This window comes from Crinia signifera, chromosome 9 (genome assembly GCF_055691185.1).
Source record: "Crinia signifera chromosome 9, ASM5569118v1, whole genome shotgun sequence".
NCBI lineage: Eukaryota > Metazoa > Chordata > Amphibia > Anura > Myobatrachidae > Crinia > Crinia signifera.
Genome location: NC_139225.1, coordinates 83886386 through 83910181, shown reverse-complemented (window position 1 = coordinate 83910181; position 23796 = coordinate 83886386).

Below are 23796 nucleotides of genomic sequence, written 5' to 3'. Positions count from 1 at the left end.
TTCTCTAAGCTTCAAAAGTGATAAAATGGAGAGTGATAAACAGCCAGCCAATCGGCTCCTACCTGCCATGTCACAGACTGTGTTTGAAAAATGTCAGAAAGGAGCTGATTGGCTGGCTGTTTATCACTCTCCATTTTATCACTTTTGAAGCTTAGAGAATCTGGCCCACAATCTGTAATGTCCTATTACATTTTCTGTACTGCCATACTACTTGTCAATACAAATGGGTTGCAGTACATTTTGGACATTGCTCGTTTCAAATTTAGGGCGCAGTATTCAATGACGCTGATTCCGTATGTTCTATGGCAAATGTGTGCTATTTTCGTGCTGTAAGGCGAATCTTTTTACTGAAAAAGTGATTCACCCTAATCAACGTGCACTATTCACTGATGGCGAAGAGTGAATGACGGACAATTCGCCATCTGATAGTCACCGCAATTCACTGTGGTTTTTCACTCTCATTCACCGTGATTTGATGTGAGTGTATTCAATGATCAGATGGCGAATTAATTTCAAGGTTATGTTCGCCGTGCTTCACCGTGTAGCTATCGCCATCTTTTTATGGTGAACTGGAATCCGGATTTATGAAATAAATGGTTTTCATTGATTTTATTAACTCTGCAAGTGTAATGTTTTATTATTCGATGGCCCTTTATGAGATTATTGTTGTTCAAGTGCCATATAAATATATATTTATTTTTTTTATGTTTTTTTTTCACCCAGAATGCATTTTTCTTCCCATAACTCATCTCAATTACCCATGATTCACCTCTTCACTTCACTCCTTCGTTTGGCCTTTGAGGAGATAACACACAGCTTTTGCAGTCTGCTGATTGGAATCGTTTTTTCAGGGTAATTTGCATTTTTGCATTTCTCTGCAATTACTTAGCACTGCCTACAGTAATGGAGCTATTTAGGGACACTATTGTCATGTTCATGCTGAATCCAAGTGTGGAAAAGGATGCAGATATGGATGATGGCACTAGTGTTTCGGCGATAGCTCCATTAGGTGAGTCAGTGCAGGTCTCAGTCCCACGTCCACACCAGTATTGTACTAGGTGTGAACTGGGTGATCTCACTGAGGTGGAGGTGATATCAAATTATCGCCTTTCGTCTGAGGCAATCCACATGCTGTATGATCTTATGGAGCCAGACCTGGTCGCTCGGAAATGGGGCAATCACGCACTCAACGGTTTCCAGAAGGTCATTAAGGCATTTTGCAAATTGACGGCCCAATTTATAAAATTTCTCGATCAAGACAGCGAGTGGTATGAGATCAAATTTGGCTTTTTTTCAAAATGGTAGTTCCCCAATGTTCTGGGTGCAATCGACTGCACCCATGTGGCGTTCAGGCCACCACGTGATTCTGAGGAATGTTTTTGGAACCGAAAACACTTTCACTCGATGAATGTGCAGGTGGTCTGCGACCACCAAATGAAGATAACCAACCTTTTTGTGGGTTTTCCTGGGTCGGCCCACGACTCGTTCATTTTAAGTCAGTCTGCCCTGTATGCTGATTTTGAGCATGGCCGAATGCCGGACGACTGGCTGTTAAGTAAGTAGATTTTTTCATATATTTATCTTTTTTTATTATTATTATTTAAACCAAAAACTCTAATTTTATTGTATTCTTTTTTGTGTGTTTCCATAGGTGATGGTGGTTATCCAAACAAAGATTGGCTCCTGACCCCATTGTCTGATCTGGTGGGCGAAACTGGCAAAAGATGCCAAAAGGCTCACACGACATCGAGGGCAATAATTGAATGAACCTTCGGTGTCCTTAAAAGCCGGTTCAGATGTTTAGACAAGACCGGTGGAGCCCTTTTATACTCACCGGCAAAAGTTTGCGGTATAGTGAACGCCTGTTGTGTTCTACACAGCATTTGTATCGCAAACCATTTCCCAGTGACTGTGGGGACCTTTCTACAGCTTTGCACACCAGTATGAATAACAAGATGATGCGAGAGCTCAATTTATCTGGACGCATTTTGCCCGCTGTGAGTATTATTTTTCCAATGTTTGCTACTGGTTTTTACATTTTATTTGAATTACAAGCTATTTTCTCTTTATTTTATCTTGTTCAGAGTTCTGTATGGGCGGGAGTAGTTATTATTTGGCCTTTTGCCAGTTTTGGTTTGGTTTTGGATCTGTTGGTCCCAGTTGGACGTTTTCCCTGTTTTGAGTCTTTGCTCTTCTGCGACTTTGGAGCATTTCTCCGGTGAGTGTGGCTCCACTTGGGGAAGGTGGGAGGAATTGGGCCCTGTGAAATTACATTAACACCGTTTTTGCATACATGTTGCGCCCAATTCCTTAGTAAACACAGCTGTAGAGTAAAATACAGGGGTTAAACAAATACAAAACATATAAAAAAATCTAGGGAAGAAAGCAGAAATAGATACTGTAAGTTAGAAAATATACAAAAATTAAAAACAACATTTATAAAGAAAGGAAATATACAACCGTGTTCACTGTGCAGGGTCCTCCTCCTCCACTGCCGGCACTTGGGGGGTTGAGGGTCATGCTGGAGATGGGTGTGTTGGTGAAGCTGTCGTCCTTTGGGTGGTTGGCGGTGGAGGTGGATTCGAGTACAATCCCTATATCCTCGGTATGCCTGTGAAGATCCAGACCAGGATATTGTTTGAGGCACAGACTCTGGCTGTCGACGAGGAGGAGATGGAAGAATCCTCAGTGAATGGGAAGTTTGTCTGTGTTGTTCCGCGTAGACATGATCGCACAGGTTCTTCAAGCAATTCTGAGTCTGGCAGGCCGAGATGTTTCGGAGGGTTTCCTGTTGACACGTGTTGTTTTCTGCCAACTTGCAAATGCCTATCATCATCACTTGAACGGACTCATGCAACTTCCTGGTATCCTCCTGACATCTTCTCTCCGATTCGAGACAGTCCTCATGACGGCATCTCTCAATTTCGGCCCAGTCCTCCTGGTATCGGCGTTCAATATCCGCCATTGAAGTGGCCAGAGTTGCAAGATGTTGCTCCATGGCCATCATCCTCTGTTCCATCATTATCCGTTACTGGTTCTGGCTGTCTTCAATGTCTGATGCCAATTGACAAACTCTCTGGACACGTGACGGAGCCTGGCCACTCTGGATCTCGTCTATAAATTGCATTCCGGCTACAAAAATTAAAATATGATTGAGGGATTTAAAAAATAAAATAAACAATTTAGATGAAATAATACACCTGAGGGAACCCCCCCCCCCCCCAATATAAATATAGACAAAAACGTACTGTCTAATTGTGGTGTACTCGTAGGATCCACCTCCTCTTCTTCCGAAGCTTCCTCAATATCCAGGTTTGATTGGTGATATGATGGTAGCCCACGGGCTGTTTCTCCTCTTCCTGTTGCTCCTGCGGTCAGCTGTGTTTGGCAACTGCTGCCCTCGAATCCCTTGAAGGTCTCCACCTCTGCAGATCACCAAAGGCGAATCTCAGTCACGTTGAATAGGACGGAGGGATGGGTGACGGCGGATCACCATGCATGGCGAATCACCCTAAAAACACGGCAAATCCACGGCGAATGAAAAAATGGATTCGCTGTGGGTGGCGAAAAATGTCATTGAATACTGCCCATAGTGCTGCATTTCTCTATTACTAAAAATGTGGCAACATTAAATGCAAAACCGAGGTTGTTGATATTACGGTACTCTTTACCTATCACGGCACCCATCGCGGGCATCGCGGGTACATTTATGTCTGGCCGCGACGCGACCGACGCGATGCCCGCTGCGCTCGCCACGCTTCAGGCTCGGTGGCTCGCTGCGCTCGCCACACTATTCTATTCTCAACTCCACGCCGACGTGGATAGTAGGGCATGAAAAGGTCGGAGGACGCGTACCGCCGCCCCTCGCGGGCTCGCTGCGCTCGCCACGCTTCGGGTTGACGTTGATCATGGGGTGGCGTAAACAATTGGGGGGGCCATTTCAGAGTTCAGGGTAAGTATTTGAGCTCTAAGGCCCATTTAACATTGTTTCCTATGCTAAAATCGGGTCCATTCAGCCATTTAACATGAAAATCGTGTCCATCGGGCCTTTTAACATTGATTCCTATGGCAAATCGTGGGCATCGCGTCGCGGCCATCGTGTGCACATTTATGGCCGGCCGCGACGCGACCGACGCGATGTCCATGTTTAACATGGTTTTCAATGGGAAATCGTGGACATCGCGTCGGTCGCGTCGCGTCCGGGCATCTTTAGCCCGCATACGACGCGACCGACGCGATTTTTTACCTCACGATGCCCACGATCAAGATCGTGGGCGCCGTGCTAGGTAAAGAGTACCGATATTACTATTATTATCGTTTATTTATTTGGTGCCACAAGGGTTCCGCAGCGCCTAACAATACAAAAATGAGCAAAAAAAACAAGTAACGAATTACAGTACAAGACAATTTCGGACAAGTACATGGTAAATAAGGATTGCTGCATCAGGGGACAGGACACTGAAACAATTATCATGGTGGCAGAGATATATACACATTAAAATGTGCATGGTACCTGCTATCAACAGATGCAGTTGGATGATCAAATATTCATGACTAGCGATATCAATGAAACATAACACAATTCGTACGTGGGAAATAATTAGTTGAATGTTGGTTCAAATACAAAACTCTGTATATACGTTTCATACTGTAAATTTCATTTAATATTTAAATATTGGGGGAAATTTACCAATATGAAAAACCTAGTTTTTCATATTGGTATTTCCCCTACGACTGCATACGACTGTTTCAGTCGTATGCAAAGTTCGTGTTCCGGAGGGGAATGTACAAAGCAGTCATATACGACTGCTTTGTAACCCACCGATGTCGTAGGAATTCGTATTAGCTGGCCATATATACGGCCGCTAATACGAATTCGTACAGGCAGTCTGCACGGATCAGTCAGATCCGTGCAGGCTGCAAGGTGTAAAAAAAATAGAAAAATTAAATAAATAAAAAAAAAACAGCGTGGGGTCCCCCCCACAGCTGTAACCAGCACCAGGCTGAAGGAGCCGGGGCCGGTAATTAAAAATCAGGGAACCCGACAAATAGGGGTTCCACGATTTTTAACAACCAGCCCCAGGCTCCTGCTCTGGGGCTGGTTCCCAAAATACGGGGGACAAAATGAGTAGGGGTCCCCCGTATTTTAAGAACTAAGAATGAATTCTAGCCAATCAGGAGCCGACTTTACTGGCTCCTGATTGGCTAGAATTCATTCTTAGTCCAGATGTCGAGGAGGAAACATCTCTGAAGCTCTGAAAGTCCCATGTGCCCGGCAGCGTAAAGAAGAAGAAAGAAGATAAAGAAATAAGCCCTGGAAAATAAGATAGAAGACACAAGACCATCCATGGAGGACCTGGTGAGTAGGATTTCCTTCCACAGGTCCACCATGGATTTTCTTCAGACAGGACGCCGACCCCGGAGCCGCAGACACCGGAGCCGCCGACACCAGAGCCAGCGACCTACCGACGGGATCAAGATAGGTAAGTATCAGTGTGTGTGTGATGTGTGTATTAAACTTTTATTTAAAATTTGTGTCAGTGTGTTTTGTGTACTATTTTTTTAACTGTGGAACTACAAGTGCCAGCGGGCCCTTTAATGCCCAGCAGGCTGGACTTGTGGTTCTCCAAGTCCCAGCTTGCTGGCACTTGTAGTGCCACAGTAAAAAAACAATAGTTTAATCTTTTTTTTACACTTGAATCAGCCCGATGCCCACCGCCCAGGGGCATCGGGGACAGCACCAAGCTTCAGCCTGGTCAGGTAAGTCCTGGAGGGGGGGACCCCTTTATTGGGGGGGTCCCCACTCCCCCAGGGCCCCTGGCCAGGCTGACTAGTCGGTAGGGATGAATGCTTTGGCCGGGGGGACTTGCATAAAAAGACTCCCCCCGGCTGTGGCATTACCCTGCTGGCTGGTTTTGCCTGGGGCTGGTTCTTAAAATACGGGGGACCCCTACTCATTTTGTCCCCCGTATTTTGGGAACCAGCCCCAGAGCAGGAGCCTGGGGTTGGTTGTTAAAAATCAGGGAACCCCTATTTGTCGGGTTCCCTGATTTTTAATTACCGGCTCCAGGCTCTGTCAGCCTGGTGCTGGTTTCGGCTGTGGGGGGACCCCACGCTGTTTTTTTATTTATTTATTTTATTTATTTTTACACCGCAGCCTGCACGGATCTCAAACGAGAATACGACAGGAAAATGGTGTTCTATTTTTCTGCCGTATTTTCGTGGACAAAAGCAGCCGTATTTTCTATACGGCTGCTTAGTAAATCAGGAACCACCATTCTTTTGAATGGTGATTTCTGTCATATCCTAACGATGGTGTAGACATTCATATTTGTAAATACAAATACGAATCATCCCTAGGACTACGAATTGTTGTATTTTGGGGATAGAAAATCCTGAAAATACAAATTCGTAAAAAAAAAGGTGTATTTCTCCCTACGAATACACCTTTTTTCTACGAATCCATATTAGTAAATTTCCCCCATTATGTTAAACACTCTGGGCCTAAAGGTGCCCACCTATGGTGAGATGGTCGGATGTTTTTTTGAACATTTTAGTTCAAAACACATCATATGCTGTTCACATAGCATTGTGTTTCTTTTGCCTGCAAGTCAAAAAAGTATGTGCAGGCTGTACTTTTTGTATTAGATTGCATTGCATCAAGTTCAAATCTCACATTGCTGTAGCACATCGCATGCGATACGAACAAGATGCATTGCGATCTTCTACAAAATGCATTAAGCACACATCTCACCGTGTGTGGGCAACTTAAAGCTGGGTACACATTAGATAATTTTTTTAACGATATACACAATAATGATATCATTAACAATATTTTCGTTATATCATCTAGTGTATATACACTATTTAGTTAATGGTGCATTCTCCTGTGGGTCGTTATTAACCCCCTCTGTCATACAGTATGTACATGCAGTAAAATCCTGACTTTGGGCCTAATTCAGATTTGATTGCTCATCTGCAATATTGCAGATGACTGTGATTAGATACTGACAGAAAGAAAACCTGCCCTGCGCAAATCTGCAATTGAATTGCGAAAATATCACTATCGGATATCCTGTCGCACATCCGAATCCAATTCCCGAACCATCTAATGATTTTTTTGTACAAATGTGAGTAAGTTTGATCCTTCCACAACGCTGTGACAGAGACCGGCTGATCACGGCCGTCGCTGACGTCACACATTCTCCCTCAGAACACCTGGGCACGCCTGTATTTTTTTGGACACTCCCTGCAAACGTCCAATGTCCACCCCCCAATACGACTTTCTGTCAGTCAAATTGTGAGGGTTTGCGAATAGACCCTTTTGCTATTTTTGTTGTTATTTTGGCTCACGATTGCTCACTACGATCCATATATCTGTGTGCAGCCATTTGTTAAACAAATTGGTTGCAAATTCCTCATTGATCAACTCTGAATCAGGCCCTATATCATCAATGACAGCTTGCTTTTGGATTTGGTCAGGGAGCAATATCATTTGCGATATTATATAATGTGTATGCACTATTGTTTGTCAGGGAGAACAGCCAGTTCAAGGGAAATCATTGACAACATCACATCATTTGCAGTGTTATCTAGGAGGTTATTATGATTGACACACTGCGTGTAATTTTTAACCCTTCGCAGGGTGAATTCGCATGCACAGCTGCAAATGGATGTTTTGCATAAACATCCATTCGCAGCCTATGGGGCGAAACCCACATCATTCAATGGTCGACTGACCAGAAATGCGCATGTGCAGTAAAGAAAGATTGCGCACTGGTGCAAATTCGTAATGGTGTGCTTGGACCAGTATAAGGTCCCTAATGTGTACTGGAGGTGGCATTGCTGCTTCTTGCATGGAAGCAGGAGCTATGCACTAATATGGTGATATATCAGGAGGTATTTGATATAAGTAGATGCCTCTTGCATGCATTTGTGATTATGTCCTAGGCTGCATCATCAGATAAAATGCGATACAATCTGCTGCATGTGTGACTCATGAAGTCGTACAAGCAGGCCACAGCAATTTCGACCAAGAGGCCAGGAGATCTCCATCTTCCGCTGGAGATCCTGACCTCGGGATTCCTTAATAGAAAGCAACATGCCTCCATTTTGGGAAATAGCTACCATCACTTACAACCCCCAATCCAATCTCAAAACAGCTGCAGGAGGTCAATCTGAAGCCATTAGGGCTACTGATCCAACGCATATGCAAAATAAGTACCAATGTTGTTATGTGCCCTCTGTATGTGGTGATTATTGCATATAACCAACTTTACATATATTATGAATGTAGAAAGGAAATATTCCACAAATATTTATTTTTCTATAAATTCATAGGACAGTGCATATCAGGAATGCAGCAGTCAAGTATTACATTTTCATTGAACAGCAAAGAAAAAGGTACATGTTTATTATCACGGCGCCAGCGCGCGCAACGTAGTTGGTGTAGTTAGAGCTATGTAGTCAGTGTAGTCAGAGCTACGCAGTCAGCGTCAGCCAGCATAGTCGTAGTAAGGCAGTGTAGCAAGCGTAGTGTAAGCCTAGTGAACGCCTCTCACACTGCGCCGGTAACGGCCAGATCCCCTTCGCCGGTGGATGCCGATGGAGAGGTGATCATGCGGGTGCCGGTGGAGCAACGCTCCATCTTCCAGAGATGCACAAGCGTCTCATTTGCTTGTGCATCTCAGCAATTCATAAAAGGACACGTTTGCCAGTGCTCCATATTACATACTGGCAAATGCCTCCATTTGTAACCTCCACTATCCACGTCAGACCGAAGCATGGCAAGCGCACACAGTACACGTCCTCCTGACCTGTTCATATCCCCACTATCCACGTCAGCGTGGAGTTGATTATATAAAGTGCCCGAAGAGTGGCAAGCGCAGCGAGCCCCGCGAAGGGACACGGATTACACGTCAATTAATCCGTATCCGCTCGACACACTTTATAAAATCAACTCCATGCTGACGTGGATAGTGGGGGTATGAACAGGTCGGGAGGATGCCTACCACTACACTCGCCACACTTCGGGCTGACGTGGATAGTGGGGGTGTTTCAGGAACACATTCACACCTGTCATGTCAGGCAGGTTAACATGGTCAATGGTTCCCAAACAATGTAATAAGCGCTGACTGACTACGCTAACTGCGTAACGCTGACTGACTACGCTAACTACGTAAGCTCCGGCTAACCGTGAACGTACTGACTAAGCTGGCTGTGGGAACACAACACTGATACTGACAGGGACGCTGCGCTAACTATGTAATGGGCGCCGTAATAATAACAGGTACCAAAAAAAAAAGTTATGTCCTTCTTACCTTTTAGAGAACGAAATTGCACAATAACATTTTTTATATCAAAATCATGTATGCCAAGTATATATTCTCTCACTGAGTATATCAGTTTTTGTTACCACGAGATGCTAATTTAGAATTTCAAGTTGGCAGCTGTTTGTGGATGCTAACTCCCACACAAATTATCATGGCAACTGTAGTGCAGCTAGGGAGAAACAAAAAAACACTCCTGGAATTATGTGCTATGTGCATCTTAGGATATAAAATCATTTTATTACAATAAACTTTCATATGTACATTTTAATGAAAACCATTAGTTCTTCTTAATATAAATGTGATACCCCACAGTTGCCATTTTGAAATGGGGTGAATGCCAGTGTCATTTTAAATAAAGCTGATTTATATATGAGTAGATAGAGTGACAGTTGGAGAGAGACCACAGCATAGCAGAGTGATGGATAAGAGGTGTGGACATTAGCTGTAGACAGAGGGGAATATCCAATCTCTGGTGATATTGTGACAGTGAAAATAGCAGTTCAGTATTCAATCCCGGTCAGGACTCGCCATCCTGGTTAGATCTCGTCTGCTACAGACACATGTCTGTATTGTCAGAAACTGCTATGGATTTTCAGATCTTTAACATTTTTCACCAAAATGGCAGCGTTTTTGTCGATCCAAAGACTTTCCAACACTCACCAATCGGAACATTGAAATCCTACAGTCGAGTTTCAGTCAAATCAGATGACGGGCCAAGATTCCGATTGTTGGGACGCTCTGGTATCCCGGATTAAATACTCCCCAGAGGCTGATTTGATCATAGTTCTCCAGAGCAGATAAAAGCCAGAGGTAGACCTGGAGCATGGGAGTTGCTGACTGGCTGGAAGCCAGATCTCCACAGCTGTGACAGGAGGAGTGCAGCTTACAGAGAGAAAGTGACATCCCCTCAGGTGAATCTGGGCCTCAGGTAGTGGTAAAGATTCTGGCTTTATGGACAAATGGTGCGCTGTATTTGCTACAGACTCAGCAGGTATGCTTGTGGGCAATAATCACCCATATTATACAGCAGCTACACACATGTAATATAAGTTAAAGGAGGAGGAGACCGTTATCAGGGATTTCATTGCTTCATAACCTTAAGCAGTTATCAGCTAGGCCAGATAAAGCCTTTTTGCCCACTAGACTGAAGCACAGTTAAATTGTTATTATAGGAATAACTGCAGCCTAAGTGCTACCATTAAAGTGGAGTGAGTTAAGCTGTTCCAGCTATTATAAAGAAGATAAGTGTAGTATCTTACAGCAAGCCTTTGAGGAAAAGAGTCTCTTACTAAAGCTAAATAATAATAGACAGTACCTATGTTATAGAAGCAGGTGTTAGTAGTCTTTTTTCCTAACCACAGACTTTGCAGAATAAACCCATATATTTAGACTCTCAGATTTGCTCAGTCCCTGAACAAAGCAACAAAACAGCAACATCCAACAAGTAACCTCAGTTGGAATTCATAACAGTTACAACATACATGTCAGTCAGAGCTGCCAGCTACAGTATTAATTAGCACGACAATAAATTGTCAATGTCGCAATATAGTAAAAACTCTGGTAACATTTGAGATTTGGGAGCTTAAACTTTTAGTTGTACATTTTTGTCAGCTATTAAGGAAGAATTTATGTTTATTAGAACCTCAGAGGTGGTTTAACACACACATTGTTTGATACCACTTTCAACAAAGTGCCCTGTGAGGCATGAAACGTGTTGGAGACTGGAGGAGAGAACCAAGCCACCCCACTGCTACCCAAAGCACCCGCACAGAAGCCGCTGACATCATCAAGCCGCGTCCCCGGACCGAAGCTGAAACGGAGAGATTTCATCTACAAGCGGACAGCATCCAGCTGAGGAATACCGCTGCCTCCAAAGGTTAGGGTTAGTAGGGACAGCACGGCCACCTCTCCACACACCAAAAACATACTACAAAAGGAGTGTAAACATTTTATAACTAACCAATTTATTTTTACAGGTGTCACTCATTTATTTTCCCTTTCACCCCAGCGCTCTATTCTCACTACCTAATCAATCTTTTCATTAGAGCTGCTCCCCTTCTCAAAGCGCAGTTCACCTTCTCCCAACCACTTTCAACAAGGCTTTTCCTGAAAACCCTACGCATATCATCCCGGAGGGACTAACAAGGTAACAAGGTATCAATCAACAATTATCCTATCTCCAATAGTCAACGAACCAATAAAAGGGGGAGTCGACACCACAGGGAAGGAATGGTCTGTCAAAGTTTCATCATCTCAGGACCAATAAATAAACATATCCAACTGATGTCTTCACCAAACTGACATTCGGTAAGGGGTGTAAGGTAATCCCACCAGTCAGAGAGCAAGCCTCACTGTTAGCGATGTCTGCATTTTTAACGGATATTTTGAGGATCTCTTACAGCAACATTGGCACTTAAAGGGTTAATAAAAAGGTTTGCTTTTTACACTATTTTGACAAATTCCCTTTGCATTCAAAAGGTTAGCCTGCCCAATACATTGTGGGCAAAAGGTGGGTGTCACATAAAGAAACAAACAAACAAAAAATCTATACAATATAGTGGAATCCAGTAGATAATTTAAAGAGCCTAGTTCAAGATACCTAGGTACAGACAAAGGATAAAATCAGTGTAAAGTAGCACAACTTAAGTAGATGAGATATGTTTCTAACATTTAAAACTTGGTAACCTTAAAATACTAAACCCCCAGGAGGATATAAACAGCGGGTCATTATGCAGAAGGGACTCTGACTCTGACATGGGTCTAGGTATTTTAGTGCTTAGGAGTATGTAAGTTGCAAAATATCTCTTACAGGATAGCAACTTACAGGACCCGAAACAACATGGGTTTACTGGGGGAATATCATGTCAAACAAAGCTTATTGACTTTTTTGACTGATTGACTAAAGTAATAGATCAAGGTGGGGCTGTGGATGTAGCTTATCTAGGATTTAGTAAGGCTTTTGACACTGTTGCACATCGCAGACTGTTAAATAAACTTGAAAGCTTGGGAATGGATTCTAAGATGGTTGAATTATTATTTATTTATTTATTTACAGTTTCTTATATAGCGCAGAAGATTCCATTGCGTTTTACAATAGTAGACAGTGATAAAACAAACTGGGTAACTCTGTAAAGCGCTGTGGAAAATGTATGCGCTATATAAGAAACTGTTAATAAATAATAACAATAACAACAGACAGACTTGAAGGTTGGAGGGCCATGCTGCAAGCTTACTATAGGGATATAGGAGGGGAACACAAGCACAGGCACCAGTAATAGCATAGCAGTCCAATCAAGTTGCAAGTCCAGGACAAAAACGATAAAATACATAAGTGCCGCAGAGGGTTATGTGTGTAGAATTTAACTATGGTAGGCTTGCCTGAAGATAAGATCTTGGTTGCAGGACAGAAAACAGAGAGTTGTAGTAAATGTAGTACAGTCAAAGGAGGGAAAGGTTACAAGTGGAGTACCCCAGGGATCTGTTCTTGGACTAGTGCTTTTTAATATCTTTATTAGTGATATTGCAATTGGAGGTAAATGTGCCTTTTTGCAGATGACACAAAGGAATGCAACAGGGTAGACAAACCAGGAGGGGTATAACAAATGATTGATGATGTAGATTAGAGGAATGGTCAAGAGCAAAGTCATGCACTTGGGTCTCAAAAATCCAAAGACTAAACATAGTATAAATAGCATTATAATGGAAACTACTGAGTAAGAGAGGGATCTAGGTGTCACTATTTCAGGGGACTTACAGGCAGGTAGGCAATGTAACAAAGCAATGAAGAAGGCAAGTCAGATGCTTGGTTGCATAGGGAGAGGTATTGGCAGTAGAAAGATAGAAGTAATAATGCCACTGTATAGGTCATTGGTACGGCCTCATCTAGAGTACTGTGGCAACTAAAATGGTGCATGGCCTACATCACAAAACATATCAGGAAAGACTAAAATATCTTAATATGTATAGTTTAGAGCAGAGAATGGAAAGGGGGGACATAATAGAAACTTTCAAATATATCAAGGGTTTTAAGGTTTTAACAAGGTACAGGTGGGAAACATTCTCCACAGGAACAGGAGCAACAGAACACGAGGACATGCACTAAAATTATAGGGAGGAAGATTCAGGGGAAAATTGAGGAAGAAGTACTTCACAGAAAGAGTAGTGGATAAGTGGAATAGCCTCCCATCAGATGAGGTAGAGGCAAATACAGTAGAGCAATTTAATCATTCTTGGTATAGGCATATTGATATCCTTACAAACAAATAAGGATCAGATATGGTTTCAGCTAACATGTTTAAAAAAGGGGCAGACTAGATGGGCCAAGTGGTTCTTATCTGCCGTCAAATTCGGTAGTAGTGGGACCTTTAAGGGCAGTTTTACAAGACTGCAAAGAAATGATAAACAGATAATACTTTTATTTTTGTAGAGCTCTTTCTCCAATAGGACTCAAGGCACTTAGCAGATAGAATTTATGTAATATAGTACAGGGACAATGACATTCATAAAAGCTTTTCATAATTTACAGAGAACATGGATATACTAAAGGGGATTATGGAAATGTTTGAGTAATTAGCAAAGTCTTGAGCCTATTTTTGAAGGATTCTAGAGTGGGGGCCTCTCGGACTGTGTGAGTTCCATAGAGTTGGAGCAGCGTGGCTAAAAGCTCAACCCCTATATGAATTACGGGAGATTCTAGGTACTGCTAAGGGTCCTTCATCTACAGATTGCAGTTATCAGGTGGGACACTAAGGAATCAGAAGCTGCTTTAGGTATCTTGGGCCTTGGTCGTGTAGGGCTTTGAAACTCAGTCAATTAATCCTGAAGATGATTTGCCATCTTATAGGCAACCAGTGGAGGGAATAGAGAAGGGGAGTTATGTGGCAAGAAATGGGCTGGTTGGGTAACAAAATGGGCAAATGTTATAACCAAGCGCAGGGCACTAATTGTAGTCCTAGGCTGCCGCTTATAAGGGATACTCAACCCTTAAGGAAAACAATAGTCAAAGAAACACAGTGTAAGCGGCGCTTTAAAGACTACAAGTCAAATATCAATTAATGATTTATTTTCATATATAAAAAAACACAATAAATACAATGTGCAATACCACCGGCCGGTAGAGAATATAATTATCACAACATATACATACAAGGTATTAAAAATAAAGACACGTTACTGCATAATCAAATAGCTCTTCTACATTAAAAATATTCCAACTGATGGACCCAGCTGGGTTATTTTCCTTTTTTGCCCCGGAGGCTCTTTTGTAGCCTTAAATTAGATTTTGTAGGGAATATTAGTAAAAATAATAATGTCCTGTTCAATTCAGGGAGAATAAGCGATAAACTTTATCCAGCAACAAGCAATTAATAATAGCGGGTTAGTCAGCATGCGAGTTAATTAGTCCTTTTAGACTAGGCAAGACAAGCGGTATTAGTGCTCATTCATTCAGCAGAAAAAAATGATTTTGATACTTATACTCCGTTGGACCCAGGCAATAGGGTCAGATTTGTACTCCTGGGGGCAAAATGTAGTTTACCTGGAGCGGGTCCCCGGCTGCTGGTTTTTCCAATTTGCGCAGCCCTCACAGGGACTTCCCAGCTCTGGTGTTGGTGCCCCTCGTCTCAGTTGGTGGGGGTAAGGTTCGGCTCACCTGGAGCGGGTCCCCGGCTGCTGGTCTTCCCGTGGTTGTGCAGCCTTTTCAAGGACTCCCAGCTCCGGCGTTGAATTCCCCGGCTCGGAAGGTAGCGGTGGTCGGAAGTGACGGTGAGATGGATGTCGCGTTTCCCCTCTTACAATACGTCAGCGGCTTCATCATGAAAGTGCAGGCATGTGCAACCTGCGGCCCTCCAGCTGTTGTGAAACTACACATCCCAGCATGCCTTGCAATAGTTTTAGCATTCCCTAATAGCAATACTATGGCAAGGCATGCTGGGATGTGTAGTTTCACAACATCTGGAGGGCCGCAGGTTGGACATGTCTGATCTAGTGCATTATGGACACTTTTTTATGCGATTCTGATGCATTGTTGCAGTGGATTGCATGAAAATAGTCACATTGCATGTCTATTTTCCTGCGATTGTGATGCAAGGTGCATTTCCATTTGCCAGGCATCGCAATCGCAGGTCTTAGTGGCTGCCACAAGGATTGCATATGATACTGAGTATGCAGAGGACCACATAGGATGTATCATATGTGATGCAGCCATCCAGTAGCTGCCTGATGAGTTAGTGGGGTACTACATACGATACCTCCCAATAGTGGATGGGGACCTTTACATCTCCTTTTCATGTACAGAGAGAAACGGCCATAAGATGTAGTACTGATGTATGTCCAGCTGTTCCTTTTGCATTTTCAAGAGCCTCCGCGTAAGATCAGTAGGTTTTGTGCACCCAGAGGTGACCGGATGGATCAGTGGTGGATGTTCAGTGGTCATGTAGAGGAGTCAAAGGCTTACAAACTCAGTATCAAGGTAGTTGGCAGATACCCAGATAGGATCCCTTTCCTTTGAAGTCTATGCTCTCTTTTTAAAATAAGTTTTATGATGTTGTGATGCTATCTCCTCAGAATACCATCAAGGGAAGTCTCCAAGCAGTTGTCTCAAAACAGTTTGTTGACTCTGACCCCAGGGGATCACTCTGTATACAAGTGTACAGCTTCAAAAGGAAAGTAAATTAGCCAGCCCCTGCGTATATCACCAGGAGACCCCATGTGACAGTGAAGATTCCGGAGGTGGGGGCTGTGTGATTGTGTGGGGATTTGCAGATCTTAAAAGTTTTGGCACATAAAAAAAATTGTGCATTATCCTTGGAATAAGACGGGTCTGATACCTGTCACCAAAATGTTCCAGTACCCAGAGATATTTCCACTCCACCTCCCTGCCTTATCGGATTGATGGGTTTTAAGTTTTTATTTTCTCTGAAATTGTCTTTTTCTGTGACTTTTGACTTTTAACTATATATCTTGTAACCTATGTTTTCTGTAATATACTGTAAGCCTTGTAGTGTTTTCACTTTAATTAAAAATCATAATTTAGTTTTGGTGTCTGTTATTATCCAGCCCAAGCCACTGCAGAATTCGCCAGAGCGCTACTGTGTAATTCATAATTTGGTGTGTCGACAGAACCAAAGCCGTCGTGGACTAGGTCCAAAAGGTACTTTGGTTGGTGGCAAGCAGAAAATCGTGGTGAAATAAACACACGCTTGGGGTACTCAGTAACCGTGTAACGTGGCAGGGATTCACAGATTGGCATATCTGGAGAATCATCCTGCTAAGATCGTGACACCCAGTATAGTGTTTGTTCCCGTAGGGGGTCTTCACCAAGGATACTTGTAAGGGGATATGGTCTTCACTGCAACCAATGCTGTGGTATATATATAGAAGCAGTAAAACTGGAGTCAGAGAACTGATAGTACTTGAACCAAACCGGCGGTACTTGAGCTGGGCTAAAAACAGAGGTATTTTAGCCCGACCAGAACCGAGCAGAACTTACACCATACTCAAACCAGTGGGACTTGGGTCAACAGGAACCAGCAGGACTAGAGCCATGCTGGAAACAGATGGAACCAGAAGACTGGACTGGATGGGATCAGGAGACTGGTCCAGCTGGGATCAGGAGACTAGATTGGCTGGGATGGGAGACTGGAAAAGTTGGGATGGGATGTGGTCATTACGTTGACAGTCAACAAACCAACTTGTGTGGTCCCCAACATTGTTTTATGTCAGAGTAACAAGGTCACAGGGAATTCATTGTAGGAATCTGACATGCGACTGCGTGCACCCATGCAGTGTGGAACTGGCTTGGGATCAACGTGGGACACTGACTAGGCCCCAGGGAATCATCATGCACTTCACACAATGGATAATGACTGGGGACAGCGCTGAACAGGGACTTGCGTCGCAGGATGCACCAGTGCACGGGTAAGGGATGCAGATGCAGTCACAGATGTGGACGTGTGCTGCAATTTCTGACACAGGACCATTGCTGTAACACATTAATTTCATTTGTATATACACTTTTTTTATTTATTATGTTGTCTAGGGGACTTGGACACACACACAAGCCTAATTTTAGATTTTGTCTTTGAATTCCATTGGTTAAAGCTGTCCTCAATGCATCTATCCATGCTCCAACTGACGTGCGACAAAACTTCCCGTTAGGCAGAAAAAATACAACAATGAGGGAGGCTCCATCTTTATGTATCTCTGTTTTTTATTGTGTTATTCATGTTGTACAGTAGATTTATTTAAGGATTATGGCTATGGTAGAAAGGTCTCCTTTTAGAAGTCAGGTAAACTGCACTAAATCATGTTTGCTCTGCTATTTCTTGGGTTCTAGGCTTAACCAATTTAAGTAAAGCAGTTATTTGTGATCATACGGTGGCCAATACAAATCAGTAAGAGAAAAGATTGCACAATCTTTTTTTAAATCTGGGTATTTATATAAAACTTTTTGGTATGAGAGCTGATATGGAAAGCATTCATAATAGGACCTGGAGTGAATGATAGCACATCTGTTCCTGGGTAGCCATGAACCAGATACATTTGCTATGGGGAACCCAGCAGGACTTGGCCCACCTGCCACAATTGAGCTGGTCAGTTGAAAGATGAGATTCTCCCATTCTGTTTTTAACGTTCACAACAAATGCTTAGGTTTACAATGGAAAAGCCTTTCAGTAGTTTGGGTGTGCAAACCATGCTACATGAAGTGCTTGCTTCAATTAAAGTGTTGGGGGCTCAGATTGTAAACAGGTAAAGTATGGGCCTAGAATACCTTAAAACATTGGAGGTGGCCATCTCTTGTCAGGACAAAAAGCAGTTTGAGGAATAAAAGTTTAAGAACAGTCAGGTCACCAGCATTCTGGATCTCTGAGTTCAGTAAGTACCTGTTGACAACAAATGTATGACATGTCCACAAGCTAACTGATCCATTTATTATTATTAAGAATAATTCATGTTATTATAAAGTCAAACTGAGATCTTCTGAAAAAAAGGGGATGGGTCGGGTTCAGGAAGCTAAGACAAAGAGAGTATTTGTTTGTGTCTGAGAATTTGCAGTACGTTGGGGGTTATTCTATTAAATGCGGTAATTTACTGCACGGTAAAAACTGGCATTTTAACCCCAAAGTATTTTCAGGCTATCCAATTACAGGCCACTTTTACTGTATGGTAAATTACCCCTTATTGGGTGATATCTCACCCGGTACCCAGAACCATTAGTAATCCATTAGCTGCTGTAATGTACCACAGCTAATAGGATCCCCCCACTGTCTTATTCTAACTACCTTTTTACAGATACTGGTATAATGGTAAGTTTCTAATATTTATGTTTGTTAAATCAATTCACACTGTTGTATTAATTATTTCTTCTAGTAAAACTATACAGTTCTTGGCCGCAAACTAAACAAAGTTATTTAAAGGATTCTGGATGGAATGAGTAGCAGTTCAGTTAGTGTTACCGGCATTTATTCTGATCTGTACCTGTACTTGGGATAAACAGGAATTTTCTGATCTTCGTGCTATTCACTTGCTGCCTACACTGAATAATGTCTAACAGAAAAAACTCACAGCAGCGTGAATATGATTGATGTTCCTCCAACTCATGTTTGTGTCAGTTTCCCACATACCACTGAGAAATGTGCTGCTTTTTCACAATGTGAGAATTCTAAAACTGTGAAACAAAGTGTAATGACAAACTCATAAATAATATCCTCTGTGTGTGGGCAGCAGAGCAGACCTGCCCTTGTAGTTGCTTCACATTTCTAGAATTATAGATAAAGGGATAAATTATTTTTTCTAACTTATTCATTGAATTCAGCATGGGGGAATTTGCCTTTTTTCTATTTCCTTGCAAGAACCATCAAGCTTGACACGTATGTATCTATAATCAAATTGCCTCACGTTTTTGGACCAGGTATATTTTGTATAACTATTAGCTCAGGGGGACCAATAATAAAATGTACATAGTAGATATCAAATAAAACATTATGGGCCAAATGTAGTAGGATGCGAATTTTAGACATGTACGAATTTATTGTATAAAATGGTCAGAATCGCTTGCTTTCCAAAAATGTAATAGCGTGCGTTTTGCAGTTTAATTCGCAAATTTTGACTGTCCCAGGAAAATGGCAAACTGCAAATTGCTTTCACATTACAAAGTATAGAAATCACACATGTCGTAGGGTGTGAATTTTAAAATCACAAACCAAATATTACAAAAATTTTCACATGAATTTTACCAGGGCGAGGCAGGCAATTTTTACCACACACACAAAAATAAAACTTGGGTTGAAACTAACACAGGTGAACCCCATAATCATCAGGTTGACCCATACATATACAGTACCCCACCCTCAACAATGACACCTGTGATGATGTTTGCCATGGAGTTGCTGCAGTCAGGATTTGAGCTGTGTGTCTGTGACTTGGCACATTTGGAGGAGCTGCCCAGGAGGAGGGCAGAGGGACTGCACCAGATCCAGGTCTCTATTAGGCTCTGTGCTTAATGTACATAAGGGTACATACACGTGTACCTGGACTCCCTCTCTGATCAAGAGTTGATGAGGCTTTTTAGGCATCATCCGCACAACCTATATCCGCACAAAGCTATATGAGCAGTAGAGAGATGATTTGGAGACATTTTCTGCTACCAACTATTCAGTTTCTAGACTGGAAAAATAAATGTGTGCCCTGCACTTTTTTGCCACAGGCTTCTTTAAGCATCTGAGCTGTTGGTCATTGGGGATTTCAAAAGTCACTTAACCAAGTGTTATATGCCATGAAGAAACTGGCGTACATATATTGTATCTCCTTCCCACATTGCGAGTCTGTGTGGCAGGACCTGAAGGTGGCTTTCTATTGGCTCTCAGCATTCCCTAATGTGCTGGGAGCCATACATTGCATCCACATTGGGATATGAGCACTGCACATGAGGGGATATGTCTATGTGTATAAACCTGGGCTTCACTCCCTCAATGTACGGTTGGTGTGCGATGCTAACCTGCATATTCTCAGTGTGGTTGCAGGTTACCCAGGGTCTGGCCAAGATGCCCATATCCTGTGTCACTCATCACTCTGGGATAGGTTCCAATGAGAAGAGATGCCAAAGGGATGGTTACTTGGTAGAATTTTCTCCATTTCTGATGATGTATGTATGTATGTGTGCTGAAATTACTGCATCCTAATAAGCTTGTACATAATATATATCACACTGTATTTATAGTAATGGGCTTATACCACTGGTCTCTGATTACATGTTTGCTTACATGTTTTTATATTGAAAAGTCATGCAATGTTATGCTGTTTTTTGCTATTATTTTTTAGTGTAGCCGTGTGTGTTGCCATACCTAATTTTTTAAGTATCACACCTACTTCATCAATAATGCAGGTGATTCTGGATATGGGTGTCACACTTGGCTCATGACACCCCTGCTGGATTCACATGGCCCTTCACAGCACTGCTATAACAATGCACGCATAGCCACCCAAAATGTTGTGGAACGCACCTTTTGGCTGCGGTAAAGTTGTTTTAGGTGTTTGGATTGATCATTCAGAATCCTGCTTTACCAGCCAACTAAAGTAGGTATGAAAGTCCAGGCTTGCTCCATGCTTCATATCATTGCCATGGGCCAAGGCAATGTAGATCTAGAAGACATTGCAGCAGTCATGGATGAGTCTGACTGTAAACCATCTAGGGTTGAGGCTAACACGCAGAGGGGTAATGAGGTTTGCCATAGAATCATACACCAGTATTTCTCAGGTAAGTGGTAAGTGGTTTTGCTGTGAATTGCATTGTTGTTGGCAATATGTTATACATATCACTTTGTAGAATACATAAAAAAGATATGTTTCCCAAAATAGGGGAATGAGGCCCACCCTTGAGATGTACTGGCATATCTGTAGATTTTAACCAAGCATAACTGATGGTAAGTTAAGGTATGTGTTACAAACCCTAAATAAAAAATGCAACTTCTATTAACCCCGTTAACAACCCATTATTAATGTCAAGTATAAGCTATATATTATAATAAATGGTTGTGTCCAAATAGAAACAAAGTACACTTTTTAACTCAATCAACATGTTTACTCTGTCCTATGTGATCTGAATGTAGAACCCAACATTGGGTGGAAGGAGATGTGCTGGCTGGAGTGGTTGACACACTAGTAATTCTCAAGGGGCCAGGGACATGCACACTTTCTCAGTAGCCACTTAAGGGGTTGTGCCTTTACAGCCTGTCTTATTTCGGTAAAGCTGTATATCAATGCCTGCAACCATCCTAATCAGCCATTAGCCATCTGACGTAGCTGGTGGTCATCTATACATTGTAGCTCTTGGGTTTGGTTGGCCATAAAGTCAAGCTGCTTGCTCTTAAATGAATCAAGGGAGAGAGCTAGTTGCTCAGCAGTCAGAGCATGTGTTGGTAAGGGGCATGTTGTGGTGTTATGGGGGCCTGAGGCAAGTTTTCATTGATATCAGCTGGTGTCTCCTCCTCAGGCACAAATGGATCGACAGGCTCCAGGATGATTTTCTAAAAGTTGACACTGTCCTGCTGTGGGACTTGTGTCCATGGTAGTTGCTGGAATGGGCCTATGAATATGTAACAAATGGTAAGTACTGTAGACCAAACCATGATTTTACACTGTTTTTCCACATGAATGATGACTATCTCCATTTCTTAAGCATGCTTAAGGGTCAGATATTTATACCCAACTTTTGACAGCTGCTGAAAAGGGGTGGGGCCTAGGGCAAAATGGGTGGGCCCCATCTTTATCATTTTGGGGGCATGCCCAGCACTCCATGAGCAGCTGTACAGCCCTCAGCTCCACTCCCTGCACTTACAGATGCTGTATCCTCGCATGCGGCACCATTTCAGTGATTACCAGCTGCTTTGCAGAGCATAGCCACGATGTTCACTGGCTCGCCCAACTGTCCCTTCACCAGCGGGATGCTGCGGCCCACAGGTAATGCCGTGGGACCATGTCTAAATAATGAGACTGTCCCACTGTAATTGGGACAGTTGGCAGTATGTACATCTAGTTAATGTGGTCACTGGGTGATGAAGACTATAACCAGCTATATTACTGATATACTCAAAAACAACTCAACTGACTACTCAAAAACAGTGTTGTCAATTAAGCTGTTGAAGGGAGAATGAATTGTAATATAAATCTCATTAGAGATTGTGCATAAGGATTACTGAATGAGAACGAATAACACTTTATCTATTCCTTATGCTAACCTCTAAGACACTATTACACACTCTGGAGGATAAGGAATAATATTTTACTGCTGATTAGCTCTAACAATATACCTGGAAATAACATTATAAACACACTGTGACAACCCATATATAACTTTTTTAAGACTGACTGTGGGGTTTATTTACTAAGATGGGAGTTCAATTGAAGATGAGATGTTGTTTTGGGCAACAAATCAGATGCTGTCTATTATCTTCTAGAGGGTGCTAAAGAAATAAGAAGTAGAATCTGATTGGTTGCTATGGGCAACATCCCATCTTCAATAGAACTCTGCTGCAGAAAGGACAAGGTCACACACTATTGAGATACTGGGGGAAATTTACTAAGAATACAAATACGATTTTAATCCCTACTGACCAGTCAGCCTGGACAGGGGTCCTGGGGGGAGTGGGGACCCCCCCAACAAAGGGGTCCCCACCCTCCAGAACTTGCCTGCCCAGGCTGAAGCCTGGTGCTGTCCCCGGTACCCCTGGGCATTGGGTACTGGGCTGATTAAATTGGTAAAAAATAGAATGAAAAACTATTGTCTAATACTGGGGCTGTGCAGTCACACTGGCCGGGAGAAGGGACTTTATGGTGCTCGAGGATTGCGTTTCCATTATGTATTTACTAACAGGACTAATGAGACCCAGCAAGCCTCCCCTGTATGCTGGGACTTGGAGAACCACAAGACCCAGCATGCAGGGCATTAAAGGGCCCGCTGGAACTTGTAGTTCCACAGTAATAATAGAAATAGTTAAATAAACATACTGACACACATGAGAAATAAAACATTAATACATACAAAGCCCATACATACTGATACTTACCTATCTTGAGCCGTAGGTAGGTCCCTGTCCATTGGTCTTGGGGTCCAGAGTCCGGCGATCCTGGGTCCGGGGTCCGGGGATCCTGGGTCCATGGTCCGGCGATCCTGGGTCCAGGGTTTGTATAAATCTTTTGGGGGACCTGTGGAAGTAAATTCTACTTACCCAAGTCCTCTAGCGTAGATTGGTCCTCTTGGTTCCACCGGAGTCCTGGGATCTTCAGAAAAATAACAAAGCGCAAGTCCTGTAACCATCGCACTGGAGAGCCTAGCGGCCATTCAGGAGCCGAGAAAATGTGTATTTCTTTATACGAATAAACCAATTTTTTACGATCTTGGCTTAGTAAATTTCCCCCACTGTATCCATTTGAAAAAAGCACCATCTATAGGACATCATACTGTTGT